The sequence below is a fragment of the Mirounga angustirostris genome, unplaced genomic scaffold (genome assembly GCF_029215605.1).
Source record: "Mirounga angustirostris isolate CCGP_5_RB_7025 unplaced genomic scaffold, mMirAng1.0.hap1 SCAF_14, whole genome shotgun sequence".
NCBI lineage: Eukaryota > Metazoa > Chordata > Mammalia > Carnivora > Phocidae > Mirounga > Mirounga angustirostris.
This window is the reverse complement of record NW_026991722.1, coordinates 54,122,300-54,145,597: the sequence shown is the minus strand read 5'-3', so window position 1 is coordinate 54,145,597 and position 23,298 is coordinate 54,122,300.

Genomic DNA, 23,298 nt, shown 5'->3' with positions numbered 1-23,298 from the left:
TAAATTTTGTCTATCATTTCAAAGAACCAGCTTTTTGTTTCATTGATTTTCTTTCTTTTTTTTTAAATCTCTATTTCATTTATTTCTACTCTGATCATTATTATTTCCTTCCTTCTACTCTCTTTGGGGTTTGTTCTTATTTTTCTAGTTACCTTAGGTATAAAGTTGGATTATTTAAGATTTTTCTTATTTGTTGAGGTAGGTCTGTATTGCTATAAATTTTCCTCTTAGAACTGTTTTCTCTGTGTCCTTATGATTTTGAGCCATTGTGTTTTCATTTGTTTCCATGTATTTTTTAATTTGTTTGATTTCTTCATTGACTCATTGATTATTTAGTAGATGTTGTTTAGCCTCTGCGTGTTTGTATTTTTTCAATTTTTTTGAAGATTCATTTATTTATTTGAGAGAGAGAATAGGGGGAGGGACAGAGGAAGAAGGAGAGAAGCAGACTGTCTGCTGAGTGCAGAGTCGGATGCTTAACTGACTGAGCCACCCAGGCACCTCTCAATTTTTTTCTTGTGATTGATTTCTAGTTAATTCCTTTCTGGGTTAATTCCTTTATATTATTTATATTGCTCTCTTAAACTGTGACATTTTTTCTAAGCACCAAGGTATCTGGGATTCATATGGGCTTGATGCCCAGGGCTTGCTGAGGCAGCAGGCCAGCTATGGTGCCCAGATCCTGCTCCCATCTGTGTTATCAAGGGGCAGGGAAAGTGTAAAGGGTGGTGCTCTTCAGCCCCTCTGACCCAGATTGAGTTCTAGCAGTTTCCCCTGCCATATGATGGAGTTCTAGGGCTGGATCCTTTATATACTAATTACTTTTTTAAATCACAGCTTTTTTTCCCTGTGACCCAGAGCATCTGGGGCTGGTATTGCTAAGGCGCCTGGGGCTTGCTGAGATGGCAGGTTGGCTGTGGTGTCTGGACCCTTCTCCTAACTGCAGTATCAAGGTGAAGGGGAAATGTAAACCATGGCACTTGCCAGCCCCTCCAACCCAGAGAGTTTCAGCAGTATCCCCACCATTTGGCAGGACTCTAGGGCTGGTTCCTTAATATTTTAGTTGCGCTTTTAAACTGTGTCTTTTTTTCTTTGCCCCAGGGCAGTTTCTCAATACTATTCCTCCCCACTGCGGCTTACAGCATCAGGGGTGGAGGCTCCCTTCATTACCATATCTCCATCTCTCTTGCCATTCCCTACATGGTCTCTGTCTTTTGTTGTGTAGAGGCTGTTTAGTCAGTTCTCAGTTCTTCTTCAGGAGTAGTTATTCTATGAATGGATATAGGTTTGGTATATCTGTGGAGGCGGTGAGTTCAGGATCTTCCAACATTGCCATTTTGGATCAGACAAATTTAACATACTTTAAATGACATTAATCTTTCCTATTTTAAATCAGTTGTCTTTTAATGGCTTTCTTCTTTTTGTTTAAGTATCATCATTTTGTCAAGCTTACATGTTTGAATCATATCATGTGGAGAGATGACAAATACCATTTAGAGTGTGGTAAATTTTGAGGATTCAGTAGAATAGTCTGGATAAGAGATTAAACACCATCAATCCACTGAAAAATTTTCACAATTCTATCCTGTCTCCCTCAGTACCATAGTAATAAACATTCCTTGACAAATATTAGGTATCTTATCAGAAGATATAAGGTGAGTAAAGTGGATCAACAAAGGCTTCTACTTAAAAAAAAAAACACAAACATTTTTCCTAGAGGACTCAAGTAAACACACACACACACACACACACACATGAGTTTCTTCGGACTTGATACAAATATATCACCTACTTTGTGATTTGGAAAAGGATCCAGAATTAACTAAGGTATTTCTCAGAATCATAGGCCCAAAAATGCTGGTTTATCCTCTTCAGTGTCTAATATCAATGATTAAATAATACTTATATCACACTATTCATCCATATCAAATAATGGAAATGTGAAGGCTTCCAGCTTTACAATTATAAAATTTTTAAGATGAAACCAAATGTAAGTTACACCAAATTGTTCTTTTCTAATTAACAAATAAAATAAATCTGTAAGAGTTCTTTATCTGAATGATCACAAAAAGTACTGAAAATATGCAGTGGTTTCAGATCTCTGCCTTTTAACCTGAGTATCCCATATAGCTTACCTGAATTCTAAATACTCAATCCTCTCCTGAAGCATTAACTTGCCCACAAAATATTTTTTATCACTTTATCATTTATAATATTAGCTTCTTTAGGGAATGCTATTCTCTAATCTTCATTATGATCTGCAAAACCTAGAATAGACTTAGGTGTGTCATGATGTCAGGATCCTTTGTAGCACATATTTATAGGTCCTGGCCCTGACCCAGTGTCTTCATGAAGAACTTTCTAATTCAGAATTTGCCTAAATGCCACAAACCACCATTCATGTGATTGCAAATTGACATAAATCCTAAAATTAGACAACACAGACCAGATCAACTCTCCTAACTCATCTTCTAGCCTCTCATAACTTCTTTCTTAGTATTCATTAAAATGTTCTCAAACATCACAAAGACCAAGTGGGCTATACTCATATTTTCACTAAAATAACAGCTATTACTAACAACTACTTAGAAAGTAACCACATTGAAACAGGCACAGTCTGGAATTTACAAATGACCATTAATGTGATATTTAAAAAGCATTTTTGGTCATACAGTCACAAAAAATTTACCAATCATTTATTTTATTCCAGTGGAAAGGCAGAAGTCAAGTGACTTAATTTGGATAAATAATTTGAAAGAAAGTATTTCCCCATTACACTATCTGTGGAGCATTGACCATCTATTAAGAATTACGGATTTAGTTACTAGGTCTTTGGATTAAGGGCTACAACACAAAACACTGGTGAGTTTCATCTTTTAACTATTTAGGACTAGTAACTATTTAGGATTATTTTATAATCAGTAAAAAAAACCCTGTAAAACAGGGCACCTGGGTGGCTCAGTTGGTTAAGCAACTGCCTTCAGCTCAGGTCATGATCCTGGAGTCCCGGGATCGAGTCCCACGTCGGGCTCCCTGCTGAGCAGGGAGTCTGCCTCTCTCTCTGACCCTCCCCCCTCTCATGCTCTCTATCTCATTCTCTCTCTCAAATAAACAAGTAAAATCTTTAAAAAAAACCTGTAAAATATATATTGCTATATTATGAAATGTAACATTAAGATTTTTAGAAAACCATGCTGAATGTTAGATAAATTCCTGACTAGAGTTGATAATCTAATAAGAAGGGTGATTCTAAATTACTTTTTAATAAACAAGAATACGTCTGTGGAAGTAATTATGTGTTAGACATGAGTCACCCAGCTAACTATTTTACAGATTTTCTAAACATAACACAATTTAGACTTTTAAAAATGTTAAAACATTTAAAGTTATAAGGAAAATGATAAATGAATAATTCAAAAGTATTAAAAATGGGGTCTCTTCTGAGAAAAGTCTGTGAAAAGAGCGTCTCATATTAACCTGACAATCAGAACATCTCTTATGGGATGCATTCTGATATCACACACATTGGGGCCCCCCATAATACCCTTCTATAAAATGAGGATGTATTCTAACAGAAGTACTATTATCACAGAAGTCACAGGCTCCCTAGAAAACCTGATGTTAGTCATAAGCCCTTTGCCTTGAAATGTATCCAGACACACATGTACACAAAATTTTGCATATAATTAACTCCCTTCACCAGTCTGTGGTCTCCCATTGGCTCAGTACTCAACAGGAACACCTCTGCTTCTGGGAACCTTGACAACTGCCTGTGGGAAAACAAGCATTTGATGGTTATGAAAAATGTAAACTTAACAACCCAAGTTCACAAACCTATTTTTTTTTTTAAATAAAGACCTCATCAGAAACAACCACCTGCCTATGCCAAATGAGTCACAGATTAACAACCACCCTAAGGATGCCACCCGTGGCACCACTGTCATAGGTAACCCTCATAAATATTCATTGATGATGATTAATGAAGAATGGGTCCCTCAGGGAGGAGTGTTTAGACTTGAGTTTGTTGGCACTGGACAAGTCTGGTAGGAGGAGACAAAATTATATCTAATTGACTCATCATTTGTAACCTCCTCACAGGCCTTTAAAAATGTAAACCAACCCTCAACACATCAATTAAGTTTGAAACACTTATCTTTAAGAAATATCCATCAAATTTATTTCTTTCATATTTCTAAAAATTAGATAAAGTTATGATGAGATGTCTAGGTAATAATTTACATTCATTTGCATTCATTAATTTCCATTTTATAAGAATGTTTACATGTTATCTCCTTGAATACTATATTCTTACAATACTTCTGTAAATAATGTAGTACAGGACCATTATTTCTCGCCATAAAAAAAAAAAGACACAGATGTCAAATGATCTGCTCAAGGTTATACCACAAAGTATGAGGCAGAGCTGAGATAATTACTTAGGTTTTCCTTTAATTCTCTCAGACATCAAGTTTTTTGTGCACATCAAGTTAAGGAGCCACAGTGATATACATTATGCATATTGTTTTTGCTCCTATTTGGGAGCACATACATATGATAATCTTTCATTAAGATAAAAACTTACAATAAATATGTAAGACAAAATCAGTATGAACATAGTTTTCCATTTTTTTTTCCTTAAAGACTGTATCTCCATAATGGGAAAGAGAAAGAAATGGTGATTTTATAAAAAATGTTTTGTGTGTGCTATCTATCAGTGAAGACTATATTAGGTTCATGGAAAGGTATCCAAGAATTCTCAATCCCCATGAAACCCTTTACATTTATTATAAATTTCATTTTAGACCTCTGTGAGACTTTTCTATTGCAATCATAGTTTATCAGATTATGCAACAGAAAATTTCATTCTGTAAATTGTATCTACTCCCTACAAGCAGACTTTATCAACTAGAAAATGAGCAAGTTCAGGAAGCATAAAATCAGAATTCAGATATTTATGAAAATTAAGTATTTTCCTCTATTTTCTTTTAACTTTATAGACCTGTTCAAAGAGAACAATAACAATGGTTCAGGGCAAAAGTCTTTTGTTCAGTATTTCTCAAAGTGTTTTTTTTTTCCTTTTTGAAGAAATATACATTCACTTAGTACCCAATCTATCAAAAATTATTTGGGAAGACCTCCATGTCTGGCTTATTTTAGGTGTGATGTGATGTGATGTGATTATGGGACAGGGTTTCTCAAACAAGTACAGAGTATAAGTCATTCCTGAGGAATCATCTGAGCTTGTTTAGAAGGAAAAAAAAAAGATAAGTTTACATGCAGCAATCATAAAATGATAAACTATATCACATGTTGGGCCACCATTATAAATAATAAGTTGAGAGAGATGTGCTTTTCAAACACTCTTGAGGTAGTCCTCTAAGAGGAGGCCAGCTCATCCATAATGCAGTGAAAGTTTGGCCTGGTGAGAAGAACACTTTGGGTCTTAAATTGTGGTTAGCTTTGGAATTTTAAAGCATATGCTAAAATCTAGAATAGATATATTTTCTTTTAAAAAATCCTTTGCTTGAGACAACTTTTGATTAATTCAGAGAAAGTAATCTCTGAAAATATCACTAATTTGTATATAGTAGGTGTTGAGCTCCTACTATGTACTGGCACTGTTGTAGTCATTGTTGGTGGATAGGATGCAAAGAGGAATAAGATGATTTCTGCTTATCAGCGGAGTACTAACTCATGGAAGAAAGAGCTGTGTACATATTAATTACAGTATAATTTAGTAAGTGCTATCACAGTGATATAGATAGAAATGCTCTGGGCACAAAGATAAATTGTTAGAAGACGTGTGTCAAGGAAAGCTTGATTTTCAAGTATGAACAGTATTTGTCAGCATAGAAGATGAGAAAGGATTTGGTGGAGAGAGAGAGAATATCACATGCAAAGGCACAAAGGCATGAGAAAGTTTGTCATATTTGAGGAATGATACATCCATAGTCAAGGATAAGAAAATGTCTCTGATGCAATAGCAGAATGCTTACAAAAGAAGGCAGAGAAAAGATTATGAAGCCTAGTATACCACACTGAGTTAGGAGTTCATCCCGTAGGCAGTAGAAGTTGAGAAAAGTTTATCAGGAAACATATGCTATGTTCTGAGATTAGGGAAAAACAAGAAACTTTGCTAGAGGGTAAAAGATGGATTGGAGATGGAAAATCTGGAGGTAAGTAATTTGGAAAGAATATATTTGAATCATTCAGCCAAGATGTGAGGACTTTGTCAAAGATATCTCAATAAAGCTGTTAGTAATCAATCAATTAATTAATTAAAAATGGCTGATAAAAAAAGACATTAGCAGCGGAGGAAAAAGAAGAGAATCAGAGACATGTGATCATTAACTAAGCTTAGAAACTCAAAAACACCCATAGATGTGATACTGGAATTTTGTCACTGACATGGCAATAGCTATTCTTACTTGAATTATGTAAACAGTCAAAACTTCTAATTTAAAACTAGCAATAAAAGAATTATGTCCCTCTTAACTGCCACTTAGACTATCAACATGAGTAAGATATAAAGTTAATTTAAATCAGAGTCTATCTACTGGTATTTTTAAATAGATGAAACCTACTTTAACTTTAGAATAGTATAAAAATTGTTGAGGTCACATATCAAAGTTGGTATCTCTGGAAGTTTCGCTATTCAGAAGTGGTTAATAATTTTTAACATCTTTTAAATTATTATCCTAGCACTTATAAATGTAAAAGGTTATTTTATTATTTCCTCTGATAATATTCAGCAGATTTGGGGGAAATAAAATCTTGTTTAAGATTTTACTTATTTGAGAGAGAGAACAGGATTGATAGGGAGAGGGAGAGGGGAAGGAGGAGAGGAAGAGGGGGAGGGGCAGTGGGAGAGGAAGAAGTAGACTCCGGGCTGAGCAGGGAGTCTGACCCAGGCTCAAACCCAGGGCCCTGACATCAGGGCCTGAGCCAAAGGCAGACGCTTAACCAACTGAGCCACCGAGGAAACCCAGCAGTTGAAAACTTTTATGATGACTGCAAATAGTTCATTTTTGTGGGGTTTTGGGAATACTTAGAATTTTTATCCAACAAAAACCCTAAAATAGGAATATCACTTATATGTATACTGAAAAAAATAGGGATTTTTTTTTGTTGGGTTTGATGTTATGGTTTCATAGATTAGCAATGATTTTATTAAAAACAGTAGGCAAAATTATAATCACTTGAAGGACATTACTTATCTGAAAGGTGTTAACAATATCCTGCTAGTGTAATCAAATGCTAATGGGAGAAAATCCATGGTACGTTATCACTGAAGAAATTATATCCAATAAAATATATTTAAGAAAGATATAAATGTAATATTCTGAATTAGATGGATACTTACTGAAGATAAAACCATCAAAGATAAAAATGTAATGTTGTAAATTATATGGATGGCTTTTCTTTGGTACTCGTTCTTTAAAAATTGCATTAAGGTACATTAAAAAAATTGTATTAGGGTACAGAGATTTTTATCTCTCTAGCAAATGGAGGTTGTCAAAATTTCTGCTGGTTTCTCTGCCTCCCTTGAACATGGCTAGATAAATATCAAATCATTCTGAACACCCAAGAAATTGATCTAAGGACTGACAGAACAAACTGCACAACTAGAGGGAGAGAAGAGGCCACAACATGGAAGGTAGGAAGTGTGGAACATGATTTGGGGGAGAAAAGGATCATGGGTGCTGTGGAAGGGAGGGAGCCCTGATCACAGAGAAAGGAGGGAGAGAGAGAGAGAAAGAGAGAGAGGAGCACACGGGATTGCATAAGGAAAATAGTTCCCCAAAGCCATTGATAGGGGAAATGAGAGGGGCTGATTATCATGAATTTTTGCAACCAGCAGAGTTCAAAGACTGGAGTTTTAGAGGTCTGTGCCATGGCGGGTGTGGAGCCCAGTGGGCACTGCAGTGCTCCTATGGAGAAGGAGGGCAGATAACTCAGTAGGATGGCATGACCTGAGAATCCCCTGGAAAGCACTGGAAGACACATTCCCCCCTTTCTTGGATTGTATCTGGGAGAGGTGGTGTTGCTTCTCTGGAGTCAAAAGAGCCAGTGGGCACCACTATGCTCCCCAGCCTCTCAGTATAAGTGCAGAGACACCTGCTGAGGGTGGCTAACATGGATACTGGCTTTTTGCTGTGCTTTACTCCAAACTCCAAGCTTCTGCACCTTGGTGCAACTGCCCTTCTGGGACAAACCTGCACCAACCCCAGCATGGTCAGACCCTCTGTCAGGGGACAAGCATGGGTCTGCACCATGCTAGATCCTTTAAACTTTTAAAAGGCACCCAGTCTGCCGGGGATAAAACACAGGTGCACTGCACTGCTGGGTGGGCAGATGGCCCAGACAGGGTGAAGGCTGGGATCAAAGGGATGCCTAGGACACATGAGGGGAGATTGATTGCTTTTCTGGGAGGGCTTCTGGACAATGGTGGGTGTGAATTCTCCTCTTTCGGGACAAGGGAGGAGGCTGATGCCATTTCTCTCCCCTGCCCTTCAGCATAAACTAACTTCAGTAAGCAGCACAGTGCCAACAGTGGCGGCCTAAACTGCTTACACCAAGTCTCACCTCCCGGGACTTTGTAGTTGCTGCATTACTAGCGCAAGTGCGCCTGAGAACCAGAGCAGCAGGCACCCTGAGAAGACCAGCACAAACCCCCCACAGGCACCACGTCTACTGACCATGGAGTGCTACAAGCCTCAGCTCTGGTGAAAATAGCATCAGGTCTCTTTTAACAAACAGACCAGAGCGCACCTGGTTAAAACTCACCACATTCTGGCCAAGTTACAAACACTCCCCACTGCAGGCAAGGAGAAACACAGAGGACTGACTTGAGGGAAAGAGCAGCCAAAACACAGCAGCAGAGTGCATACAGCATAGACGAAGCCCCAGGCCCTGGACAGTATATAACCTCTTTTTTTAAAAAAAAGATTTTATTTATTTATTTGAGAGAGAGAGAGAGGAGAGATAGTGAGAGAGTACAAGAGGGGAGGAGAGGGAGAAGCAGGCTCCTTGCTGATCAAGGAGCCAGACGTGGGGCCCGATCCCAGGACCCTGGGATCATGACCTGAGCCGAAGGCAGATGCTTAATGACTGAGCTACCCAGGCGCCCCAGTATATAACCTCTTAATAAAGCCATTAACCTCAGAAGCAGAAAACATAACAGGCTTTCCTAAAATACAGAAGAAGACAGAGACGGAGTAATATTCCATTATATATATAGCTTTATATATATATGTATATATACATATATATATCACACACACACATCTTTATCCATTCATCAGTTGATGGACATTTGGGCTCTTTCCATAATTTGGCTATTGTTGATAATGCTGCTATAAACATTGAGGTGAATGTGTTCCTTCAAATTATTTTTGTAGCCTTTGGGTAAATACCTAGTAGTTTAATTGCTGGGTCATAGGGCAGTTCCACTTTTAACATTTTAAGGAACCTCCATAGTGTTTTCCAGAGTGGCTGCACCAGTTTGCAATTACCAACAGTGTAAGAGGGTTCCCCTTTCTCTGCATCCTCACCAACATTTGTTGTTTCCTGGGTTGTTAATTTTAGCCATTCTGACAGTTGTGAGGTGATATCTCATCAAAGTTTTGATTTGTATTTCCCTGATGATGAATGATGTTGAGCACTTTTTCATGTGTCTGTTGGCCATTTGGATGTCTTTGGAAAAATGTCTATTCATGTCTTCTGCCCATTTCTTGATTGGATTCTTTGTTCTTTGGGTGTTGAGTTTGATAAGTTCTTTAAAGATTTTGGATACTAGCCCTTTATCTGATATGTCATTTGCAAATATCTTCTCCCATTCTGTCGGTTGTCTTTTGGTTTTGTTGACTGTTTCTTTTGCTGTGCAAAAGCTTTTTATCTTGATGAAGTCCCAGTAGTTCATTTTTGCTTTTGTTTCTCTTGTCTCCCAAGACGTGTCTAGCAAGAAGTTGCTGTGGCCAAGGTCGAAGAGATTGCTGCCTGTGTTCTACTCTAGGACTTTGATGGATTTCTGTCTCACTTTTTAGGTCTCTCATCCATTTTGAATTTGTTTTTGCATATGGTATAAGAAAGTGGTCAGTTTCATTCTTCTGAATGTCTCTGTCCTGTTTTCCCAACACCATTTGTTGAAGAGACTGTTTATTTTCCATCGGATATTCTTTCCTGCTTTGTCAAAGATTAGTTGACCATAGATTTGAGGGTCCATTTCTGGGTTCTTTATTCTGTTCCATTGCTCTATATGTCTGTGTTTGTGGCAGTACCATACTGTCTTGATGATTATAGCTTTGTAATACAGCTTGATGTCTGGGATTGTGATGCCTCCAGCTTTTCTTTTCTTTTTCAAGATTGCTTTGGCTAATCAGGATATTTTCTGGTTCCATACAAATTTTAGGATTGTTTTTTCTAGCTTTGTGAAAAATGCTGGTGTTATTTTGATTGGGACTGCTTTGAATGTGTAGATTGCTTTATGTAGTATAGATATTTTAGCAAGATTTGTTCTTCAAATCCATGAGTATGGATGTTTTTCCATTTCTTTGTGTCATTTTCAATTTCTTTTATTGTGTTCTATAGTTTTCAGAGTACAGATCTTTTACTTCTTTGGTTAGGTTTATTCCCAGGTATCTTATGGGTTTTGATGCAATGGTAAATGGGATCAATTCCTTTATTTCTCTTTCTGCTGCTTCATTATTGGTGTATAGGAATGCAACAGATTTCTATACATCATTGTTACATTCTGCGACTCTACTGAATTCATGTATCAATTCTAGCAGTATTTTGGTGGAGTCGTTTGGGTTTTCTACATAAGGTACAATGTCACCTGCAAATAGTGAAAGTTTTACTTCTTTCTTGACAATTTGGGTGCCTTTTATTTCTTTTTGTTGTCTGATTGCTGAGGCTAGGACTTCCAGGACTATGTTGAACAAGAGTAGGTGAGAGTGGACATCCCTGTCATGTTCCTGACCTTAAGGGAAAATCTCCCAGGTTTTCCCCACTGAGGATGATATTAGTTGTGGGTCTTTCCTACATGGCCTTTATGATGTTGAGATATGTTCCTTCTATCCCTACTTTATCAAAATGGGTGCTGTCAAATGCTTTTTCTGTGTCTATTGAGAGGATCAGATGGTTCTTATCTTTTCTTTTTTTTTAATATGGTGTATCACATTGATTGATTTGCAGATATTGAACCATCCCTGCAGCCCAGGAATAAATCCTACTTGATCATGATGAATAATCCTTTTAGTGTACGTTGGTTCCTATTAGCTAGTACCTTGTTGAGAATTTTTGCATCCATGTTCATCAGAGGTATTGGTCTATAATTCTCCTTTTTAGTGGGGTCTTTGGTTTTGGGATCAAGGTAATGCTGGCCTTGTGATATGAGTTTGGAAGTTTTCCTTCCATTTCTAATTTTTGGTACAGCTTCAGAAGAATAGGTATTTTTTTTTTAGAGGGAATCCTACATTCTTTTCATTTATTTTTATTTTTTTTATTATGTTATGTTAGTAACCATACAATATAGCATTAGTTTTTGATGTGGTGATCCACGATCCATTGTTTTCGTATAACACCCAGTGCTCCATGCAGTATGTGCCCTCCTTAATACCCATCACCAAGCCAACCCATCCCCCCCCCTTTAAAACCCTCAGGTTGTTTCTCAGACTCCATAGTCTCTCATGGTTCATCTCCCCCTCCAATTTCCCCTCTTCATTTTTTCCTTCCTTCTCCTAATGTCCTCCATGCTATTCCTTATGTTCCACAAATAAGTGAAACCATATGATAATTGACTTTCTCTGCTTGACTTATTTCACTTAGCATAATCTCCTCCAGTCCCATCCATGTTGATGTAAAAGTTGGGTATTCATCTTTTCTGATGGCTGAGTAATATTCCATTGTATATATGGACCACATCTTCTTTATCCATTCATCTGTTGAAGGGCATCTCAGCTCTTTCCACAGTTTGGCTATTGCGGACATTGCTGCTATGAACATTGGGGTGCATATGGCCCTTCTTTTCACTACATCTGTGTCTTTGGGGTAAATACCCAGAGGTGAAATTGCTGGGTAGTAGGGTAGCTCTATTTTTAATTTTTTGAGGAACCTCCACACTGTTTTCCAAAATGGCTGTACCAACTTGCATTCCCACCAACATTGTAAGAAGGTTCCCCTTTCTCCACAAGTTGTCAAGACCAAAAGATAGTCTACAGAATGAGAGAAGATATTCACAAATGTCTTATCAAAGGGTTAGTATCCAAAATCTACAAAGAACTTATCAAACTCAACATCCAAAAACAAATAATCCAATCAGGAAGTGTGCAGAAGACATGACCAGACATTTCTCCAAAGAAGACATCCAGTTGGCCAACAGACACATGAAAAAATGCTCCACATCACTTGGCATGAGGAAAATACAAATCAAAACCACAATTAGATACCACCTTACACCAGTCAGAATGGCTAAAATTAGAAAACAAGTCAGGAAATGACAGATGTTGGTGAGGATGTTGAGAAAGGGAAACCCTCTTATACTGTTGGTGGGAATGCAAGCTGGTTCAGCAACTCTGGAAAACAGTATGGAAGTTCCTCATAAAGTTGAATATAGAGCTACCCTATGACCCAGCAATTGCACTAGTAGGTATTTACCCAAAAAAGTATTGAATTTCATCAAATGCTTTTTCTGCATCAATCGATATGTTCAAGTGTTTTTTCCCTTTATTTTGTTAATATGGTGTATTACATTGTTTACTTTTGTATTTTAACCATCTTTGCATTTCAGGAATAAATACTACTTGGTCCTAGTAATAAGTTCATGAATTCAATTTGATAGTATTTTGTTGAAGACTTTTCTATCAATATTCATAAGGGTTATTTGTTTATGGTTTTCTTATGGTATCTTTGACTTTAATATCAGGGCAATGCTGGGCTCACAGAATGAGTTAGGAGCTGTTCCTAAGAAGGAATGGTGTTAATTCTTCTTTAAGTGTTTAGTAGAATTTAGTAGAAACAATCTTGTCCTTTATTTCAACCCAAAGGATTCCCTTTAGCATTTCTTACAGAGAAGTTGTAGAACTACCTCAGCTTTTGTTTATCTGGATGTGTATTAATTTCTCTCTGATTTTTGAAGGATGGATTTGTTGAACATAGAACTGTTGATTGATGGGCTTTTTTTGCCCCTAGGAATTAAAATATATCATCTCACTTCCTTCTGGAATCTGTTTTTGATGAGAAATCAGTTGATATCATATTGAACATCACTTGTATATGATGAGGCACTTTTTTCTTGCAGCTTTCAAGATTCTCTGTCTTTGTCATTCAACAGTTTCATTATAATGTGCCTTTGTGTGTGTCTCTTTGAATTATCCTACTTGGGATTTGTTATGCTAGGTCTATGTATAGATTCACATGTTTCATCACATTTGGAATGTTCTCAACCATTATTTCCTCAAATAATCTTTCTACCCCTTTTTCACTCCCTTCTCCTTATTGGACTTCATAATTTGTATGTTGGTCCACTTGATGGTGTTCCACAAGTCTCTTGGGCTCTTTAACTTTTTCTTTTTTTTTCTGCTCCTCAGACTCAATTTCAATTGACCTATCTTTAGTTTTGCTTATTCTTTCTTCTTCCTGTTCAAATCTACTGTTGAACACTTCTAGTGAAATTTTCATTTCAGCTATTTTACTTTTCAGACCCCAAATTTCTGTTTGGTTCCTTTTAATGATTTCTGTCTCTTTGTTGATATTTTACTGTTGTTCATATATTAGTTTTCTAATTTACTCTACAGTTCCCTGTCCACATTTTCCCTTAGCTCTTTGAGCATATTTAAGACAGTTGTTTTAAAGTCTTTGTGTAGTAAATCTAATGTCTGGAATTCCTCAGGGATGGTTTCTGTTTACTTTGTTGCTTTCAATGAGTTATATTTTTTCTGTTTCTTTATGTGCCTTGCAATTTTTTGTTGTTTTGTGAAGATTGGGCATTTGACTGTTTTAATATGGTAACCTGAAAATCAGATTCTCCTCCTTCCTTAGGATTTGGTAATTTTTTTGATTGTTGAAGTCTGTAGTATTCTATTTTTTTGAAACTTTCTAAACTATTTTTGCACAGACTATTGCTTGTAATGTGTGAACACTAAAGTATCACTTGTGTTCAGCTTATGTTTTGACATAAATTTACTTTAATGCCAAGATCTAAGACAAACAAAATTTACAAACATCAAAGAACCAAAAAAGAGAATAATCACCTTTCCAATTCTGCAGTTTGGCTCTGTGCTGGAGAACTCCTTCGCCACTTTCCTAGGCTTGTTCTGTACCCAGAGATCAGCCTGAGGTGAAAGTTTAATGTCTCCTCAGGACTTTTCTGAACATGCATCTTGTCTAAACATATGTGTGAATTCTCTGTACACCCACCTGCTTTTGAATGTCCTGATTTCCTAGAGTTTCACTCCAGCTTCTCTAGGCCTTGGATAGCTTATTTTATGTCTCTACCTGTAACCTTTGCCCTAGGCATCTGTAGGTTGGCAACATGCCTTGTGGCTTTTATGAGTTATTTATGCCACTTGTACTGCCTATGTTTCTTGTTATGTTTAGTGAATGCCTTGTATCGGTACTTCAGGTATCCCTCAGACAGGTTACAAAAGATGTACACAATGATTCATCAATAACTTCTGCTCTACAGTCTCTGTTTTTCTGGGCAGGATGGTTTGCGGGGACTTGGACTTGGGCTGCCACCTGCACCAGACCAATTTTGCCATCATGCTAAGGACAGGGTGGGACCGGAGTAAAAACATCAGAAAATTTTTCTTCCATTTTGAATATGACTTTTTTTATTGGGCATTTTCTTGGTTTCAGTGAACCTTTGACTATTTTTCAGGAGTTCTACAAAATTGTTTCAGATGTTTGTTTTTTCAAAGATTCTGTGGAGAAACAAGAATTTGGAGCTTCTTAGTCCACAATTTGTTGATGTCACTCCTCCAGTTTTCTTTTGATTAGTACTTTCATAGTTTATTTTTTCATACATTTTAAATTTTTCATATTTGAAGTTTGTGTCTTCTAGACATCATATAATGGGATCATTAAAAAAAAATCTATTCCCAGGGGTTCTGGTCCAACTCACCTCCATGGAACACATCAAATTACACCTATTTACAGAACATTTCCTCCTGAAGGAGAACTGTAAGCTGACTGATCAGCCTCTGCACCACAAAAGATAGAATAGCAAAAAAGAACAGCAAGAGAGAGAGACAATGGTAAATAAGGAAACCCCGAGCCCCAATGCTGTGAATGGTAGTGGGAAGGGATAGTACTGAGGGACCAGGAACCGATCCCTCTGTCCTTAGGCACAGAAAAAAAAAGAGAGCTATGGTTTAAATGAGCAACTGGCATATAAAAGTCAGCAGTAAGACTTTGTGAAATGGTTGAAGGAGCTGCAGGAACACTCTCCTGGTCAGAGGGACTAGAGAATGACAAGGTATCCACTTCAAAAGTGCAGACCAGAGCAGGAGCAGATTACCATAGATAGCTTGCTACCTCATTGAACCTTGGGTCCGCAAACCCATACCAACCCTGGTTGCATTGCAGCACAGAGAAAAAGCTGTGTTTTAACTATATGTTGGCTAATTAAATTTAAATTTTTAAAAGAAAGATTCTTTCTACACACACACACACACAATAGGTAAATAAATAAATAAATAAACAAAAAACAACTAGTATATAAAAGAACTAGCCCTAGAATTCTGCCAAATAACAGGGGGAACTGCTGGAACACTCTCTGGGTAAGAAGGGCTAATGGACACCATCTACACTGCCTCCCCTCCACAATCTTGAAAGCACAGAGCAGTGCACAATCCTGGCACCCTACTGGGCCTGCCACCTCAGTGAGCCCTGGGCCCCTGGCCCACACTAGCCCCAGCCATACCACCAAGGTAGCAACAGGGCAGTGCCCACCAGGACATCTCTGGTTCCAGCCTTTGCATCAAGGTGAAACAGATGCAAAGTACCCCAGAACACTCCAGGACCACATCACTTTGGCGTTAGATTGAGTGCTAGGGCACCCACAGTAGAGAGCACCCAGACCTCCTGACATCTTCATACCTAGCCACTTTGCTGGGGTGTGTTCTGTGCAGAGCCCCCTGAGAACCCAAACCCATGTCTGCATTTGTTTCAGCTGCCCTGCCAGGGCACCACCTACACAGAGTGCCCCGAACATTCCCATTCATATTGGTTTCAGCTCTATTACCTAGCTAAGTCACCCCTGGTGTAAATCACCATAAGATACTCCAGCTTGCATCCAATTCAGCTTCAGCTGCCCTGCCAGATCTGTCTCAGTATATAAAACCCTAGGACAACCTGGTTTGCACTTACTTTAGTCTTAGCTGTCCTGCCAGGGCACCCCCACTGATTGGAGAGCCCTGGAACCCCAGCTCACACCAGCCACAACTCCAGCAAGCCAGCAAAATTCACCAAGCACACACAGTGTAGATAGAGGATAACCATTCCTTGAGTTTAGGGGAAGTAGTTGCCCTGCCTAATCCTAGAAACAAACACAGAAAGACAAGCCAAAAGAGGAGACAGAAGAATATGCTTCAAAAGAAAGAATAAGACAAAAACCTCAGAAAGAGTACTAACGGAAATGGAGAGAAGCAAAATACCTGAGAAATAATTTAATGAACATAAAGATGCTCATCATGCTAGAGAGAGACCTTTAATAGAGATAGTAAATATAAAAAAGGAATTAGAGCTGAAGAATACAATAACTGAAAAATTTAAAACCCACTAGATGAAATCTATAGTAGATTAGCAGATGCAGAAGAATGTACCAGAAATCTGGAATACAGAGTAATGGAAAACACACAAGCTAAACAGCAGAAGAGAAAAGACTAAAAAAAATGACAGGTTAAGGGATCTTTTAGACAACGTGAAGTAAAAAAACATCTGCATTATAGGGGTCCCAGAAGAGGAAGAGAGAGAAAGGGGTAGAAAACCTATTGGAAGAAATGAAGCTGAAAACCTCCCTAACCCAGGGAAGGAAATTGACATCTAGGTTAAAGAAATACAGAGAGTTCCAAACAATATAAACCCAAGGAGGTCTACAAGACACATAATAATTAAAATGTTAAAGGTTAAAGAGAGAATTTTAAAAACAACAAGGGAGAAGCAAAAATTACCTACAAGGTAAATGCTATAAAACTATCAGCTGATTTTTCAGCAGAAATTCTGCAGGCCAGAAGAAAGTGGCATGATATATTCAAAGTACTGAAAGAAAAAAAACTACAACCAAGAGTACTCTACCCAACATGATTATCATTCAGGCTTACAGGAGAGGTAGTTCCCCAAGCCAAAAAAAGAGTTTATCACCACTAAACGAGCCTTACAAGAAATACTAAAAGGATTTCTTTAAGTGGAAAAGAAATGTCCATAATTAGATATGAGAAAATAATGAAGAAAAACATGTAAAGTACGATGGCATATACATAAAATGTGGAGAAGGAAGTAAAAAATAGGAAGCTTGTTTCTTAGAATGTGTTTGAACTTAAATGACCATCAACTTAATATGGACTGCTATATACTTAGGATGTTATATAAGAACCTCATGGTAACCATAAACTAAAACCTACAATAGGTACACAAAAAACAAAGAGAAAGAAAGCCAAACATAACACTGTAGGAACATATCAATCACAAAGGAGAGAAAGAAAAGAAAGGAACAGAGAAGAACTTCAAAGAAAAAAAAAACCAGAAAACAAATGGCAGTAAGTACATACCTATCAATAATTACTTTAAATGTCAATGGCCTAAATGCTCCAATCAAAAGACATATAAAGTGACAGAATGGATAAAAAACAAGACCCATCTATATGCTTCCTATGAGACTTGTCTCAGACCTAAAGACACACACAGACTGAAAATGAAAAGTTGGAAAAACATTTCCCATTCAAATGAAAGTGAAAAATGCCAGGGTAACAAACTTATATCAAAAAAATAGACCTTTTTTTAAAAAAAGATTTATTTATTTGAGAGAGAGAGACAGACAGAAAGAGAGCACTCAGAGGGGAAGGGCAGAGGGAGAGAGAGTCTTAAGCAGACCCTGAGATCATGACCTGAGCTGAAACCAAGAATTAGATGCTCAACTGTCTATGCCACCTAGAACCCCCAAAACAGACTTTAAATAAAGACTGTAAGAAGAGACAAAGAAGGGCATTACATAATGATAAAAGAGCCAATCCAACAAGAGGATACAACAATTATAAATACCTACACTACACACCCAACACTTGAGCACCTAAATACATGAAATATTGACAGACATAAAGAGAGAAATTGATGGCAATACAATAATAATGAGGGACTTTAATACTCCATTTACATCAATGGAAGCACCACCCAGGCAGAAAATCAACAAGAAAACAATGTCTTTGACTAAAATATTATACCAGATGAACATAAGAAATACATACAAAATATCCCATCCAGGGCGCCTGGGTGGCTCAGTTGGTTAAGCGACTGCCTTTGGCTCAGGTCATGATCCTGGAGTCCCGGGATCGAGTCCCACATCGGGCTCCCTGCTCAGCAGGGGGTCTGCTTCTCCCTCTGCCCTCTTCCCTCTCGTGCTCTCTGTCTCTCATTCTCTCTCTCTCAAATAAATAAATAAAATCTTAAAAAAAAAAAATCCCATCCAAAAACAACAAACTACACATTCTGTTCATGTGCACATGGAACATTCTACATAATAGATCACATCATAGGCTGCAAAAGGAGCCTCAATAAATTCAAGACTGAAATCATACCATACATCTCTTCCAACCACAACAGTATGAAACTAGAAATGAATCACAAGAGAAACACTGGAAAAAGAAACCCCACAAATGCTTGGAAACTAAACAACATAATACTAAACCAATGAAGGAATTAATGAAGCAATCAGAGAATAAATAAAAAGAATACATAGAGATAAATGAAAATGAAAACAACAGTCCCAAATCTTTGGAATTCAGTGAAAGCAGTTCTAAGAGGTAAATATATAATGATACAGGCCTACTTAAAAAAAAACAAGAAAAACCTCAAATGATCTAACCTTAATCTAAAGGAATTAGAAAAGGAAAAACAAAGCCCAAGGTGAGCAAAAGGAAGGAAATAATAAATATCAGAGGAGAAATAAATGACATAGAGACAAAAAAAGAAAAAAAGAAAAAAAATCAATGAAACTGAGAGCTAGTTCTTTGAAAGGTAGCAAATTGGTAGACCCTTAGCTAGACTCATCAAGAAAAAAAGAAAGGACTCAAAATCAGAAACAAGACAGGAGAAGTAAACTTACACCACAGAAATACAAAAAAATATATAGGAGAATACTACAAAAAAGTGTATGTCAACAAACTGGACAACCTAGAAGAAATGGGTAAATTCCTACATCTTCCAAACATACAGCATACAATACATACAACATACAATGTACAGTCTTCTAAAACTGTTTCAGGAAGAAATAGAAAATCTGAACAGACCAATTACTAGTGACAAAATTGAATCAGTAATCAAAAAACTTCAAAAAATAAAAGTCTAGGATCAGATGGATTCACAGATGAATTCAACCTAACATTCAGAGAAGAATTAGCTACTCTCCTAAAACTACTCCAAAAATAGGAGAGGAAGGAAAGCTTACAAATAAATTCTTGGAGGTTAGAATTACCCTGAAGGGCGCCTGGGTGGCTCAGTCATTGAGCGTCTGCCTTCAGCTCAGGTCACGATCCCAGGGTCCTGGGATCGAGCCCCACATCGGGCTCCCTGCTCAGCGGGAAGATTGCTTTTCTCCCACTCCCCCTGCTTGTGTTCCCTCTCGCTGTTTCTCTCTCTGTCAAATAAATAAAATCTTTAAAAAAAAAAAAAAGAATTACCCTGAAACCAAAACCAGACAAAGACACCACAAAAAAAAAGAAAGAAAGAAAACTGCAGACAAATATTCCTAATAAGCATAGAAGCAAAAATCCTCAACAAATTATTAGGAAACAACATTCAACAATACATTAAAGGGATCTTCACCATGATCAAGTGAGATGTATTTTGAGGATGCAAGAATGTTTCAATATTTTCAACTCAATCAACATGATACATAACACCAACAAAACAAAGGATAAAAATTATGTGATCTACTCAATAGATGTAGAAAAAGCATCTGATGAAATTCAACACCTATTCATGATAAAAACATTCAAAAAGGGGGTTTGGATGGAACATACCTCAATGTAAAAAGGTCATATATGAAAAACCCACAGCTAACATCATAATCAGTGGTGAAGAACTGAGGACTTTTCCTCCTCTAAAATCAGAAAGAAGACAAGAATGCCCACTCTCACCACTTTTATTCAATGTAGCCACAGCAGATAAAATAAGGAAATAAGTGACATCTATATTGATAATGAAGTTAAACTGTCGCTATTGGCAGATGACATGATATTATACATAGAAAATTCTAAGGACTCCACCAAAAAATTACTTAGAACTGATAAATGAATTCAATAAAGTGTAAGATACAAAATTAATACACAAATATTGATAATGTTTCTATACACTAATAATGACAGAGAATGAGAAATAAAGGAAATAATTTAAAATTGCACCAGGAAGAATAAAATACCTCAGATAAACTTAACCAAAAAGGTGAAAGATCTGTACTCTGAAAACTATAAAACACTGACAAAAGAAATTGACAACACAAATGGATGGGAATATATTACATGCTTATGGATTGGAAGAATTAATAATATTAAAATGTCTATACTATCCAAAGCAATCTACAGATCCAATGCAATCCCAATTAAAATACCAAAAGTATTTTTCACAGAAGTAGAACAAATAATATTAAAATTTGTATGGAACCACAAAGGTCCCAAATAGACAAAACAATCTTGAGAAAAAAGAATAAAACTGGAAGTATCATAATCCCAGATTTCAGTATATACTACAAAGCTGTAGTAATCAAAACAGTAGGGTACAGGCACAAAAATAGACATAAAGATCAGTGGAACAGAATAGAGAGCCCAGAAATAAGCCTACACTTATATGGTCAATTAATCTACAACAAAGGAGTTAATAAGAATATACAAGGGGGAAAAGACTCTTCAATAAATGGAACTGAGAAAACTGGACAACTACATGTAAAAGAATGAAATTGTCTTTCTTACACTATACACCAAAATAAACTCAAAATAGATTGAAGACCTAAATGTGAGACCTGAAATCATAAATATCCTAGAAGAGAACACAGGCAATAACTTCTCTGACATCAGTTATAGAAACTTTTTTCTAGGTAGGTCCCCAGAGGCAAGGGAAACAAAAACAAGCTATTGAGACATCAAAATAAAAAGCTTTTGCACAATGAAGGAAACCATCAACAACAAAAAAGGCAACCTACTGAATGGAAGAAGATATTTGCAAATGATATATACAATAAAGGGTTGATATCCAAAATACATGAAGAACTTATACAACTCAACACCAAAAAAAAAAAAAAAGAAAATCTGATTCAGAAACGGCAGAGTACCTGAATAGACAGTTTTCCAAGGAAGACTGACAGATGGCAAACAGACACATGAAAAGATGTCTAATGTCACATCATTGAGGAAATGCAAATCAAAACCACAAATGAGATACTACTTACACCTGTCAGAATGGATAAAATCAAGAACACAAGAAATAGCAAGTCTCGACTAGGATGTGGACAAAAAGGAACTCTTGTGCGCTGGTGGTGGGAATGCAAATTGGTACAGCCACTGTGGAAAATGGTATGGAGGTTCCTCAAAAAGTTAAAAATAGGAATATTATATGATCCAATAATTCTGCTACTGGATATTTATCCCCCAAAAAAGAAAAACACTAATTTGAAAAGATATATGCACATCTGTTTTTATTGCAGCATTATTTACAGTAGCCAAGATAGGGAAGGAACCTGTGTATGTCAATAGATAAATGGGTAAGGAAGATGTTTTATACTCACATACACACACACATACATACAATGGAATATTACTCAGCCATAAAGAATGATGAGATTGTTCCATATGCAACAACATGGATGGACTTGGAGGGTGGTACATTAAGTGAAGTCAGACTGAAAAGGACAAATGTCATATGATTTCACTCATATGTGGAATCTAAAAAAAGAAATGAATAAAATCAGAATCAGACATAGAACTACAGAGAACAAACTAAGCTAACACTCTGGTTGCCAGAAGAGAGGAGGTTGGGAGGGATGGGCAAAGTGGGTGAAGGGGAATTGGAGATACAGGCTTCCAGTTATGGAATGATAAATCATGGTAATAAAATGCACAGCATAAAGAATATAATCAATGATATTGTAATAGTGTTGTTTGGTGATGGATGGGAGCTACACTTGTGGTCAGTATAGCATGATGTATAAACTTGTTGAATCACTATGTTGTATACCTGAAACTGAGGTAACATTGTGTGTCACCTGTACTCAAAAACAAATAAATAAACAAAGAAAAATAAATTTAAAAATCTATTCTCACAATTCATGTTTTCAAGTTGGTGTATTTACCCTTAATAAAATTATTAATATGTTTGGATTTAGATCTACCATTTTTTTAAAAGACTTTATTTATTTATTTGACAGAGAGATAGCACAAGTAGGCAGAGTGGCAGGCAGAGGGAGAGGGAGAAGCAGGCTCTTCGATGAGCAGGGAGCCCGATGCGGGGCTCGATCTCAGAACACTGGGATCATGACCTGAGCTGAAGGCAGCTGCTTAACTGACTGAGCCACTCAGGCGCCCCTCAGGTCTACCATTTTATTATTTGTTTTTGTTTGCACTCTTTTTTGGTCCCTCTGTTTTCCATTTCCTGCCTTCTTTTGGGCTATTTAAACATTTTTGTGTAGTTTATTTCCATAAATCTATTGTAATTCTGACTTTACCTCTCTGATTTGTATGGTAGTTCTAGGGATTGTGTGTGTGTGTGTATGTAGTATTGTATACACTGTGTGTGTGTGTGTATTATATATATAGTATTGTGTACATTGTATACATTTGTGTGTGTATATATATATATAGTGTACACACACACACATAACTGTTTATAGTCTACTTAGAATCAACAGTTTACCACTTAAGTTGAATTAGAAAACATTATCACACATAGCTCCCTTTACCCTCTCCTTTTTGTTATAGTTGTTATATATTTTACTTATATATATTAAAAACTACTTTCAACTGTCAATTATATTTTATTTATTTATTTTTAAAAAGATTTTATTTATTTGACAGAGATAGACACAGTGAGAGA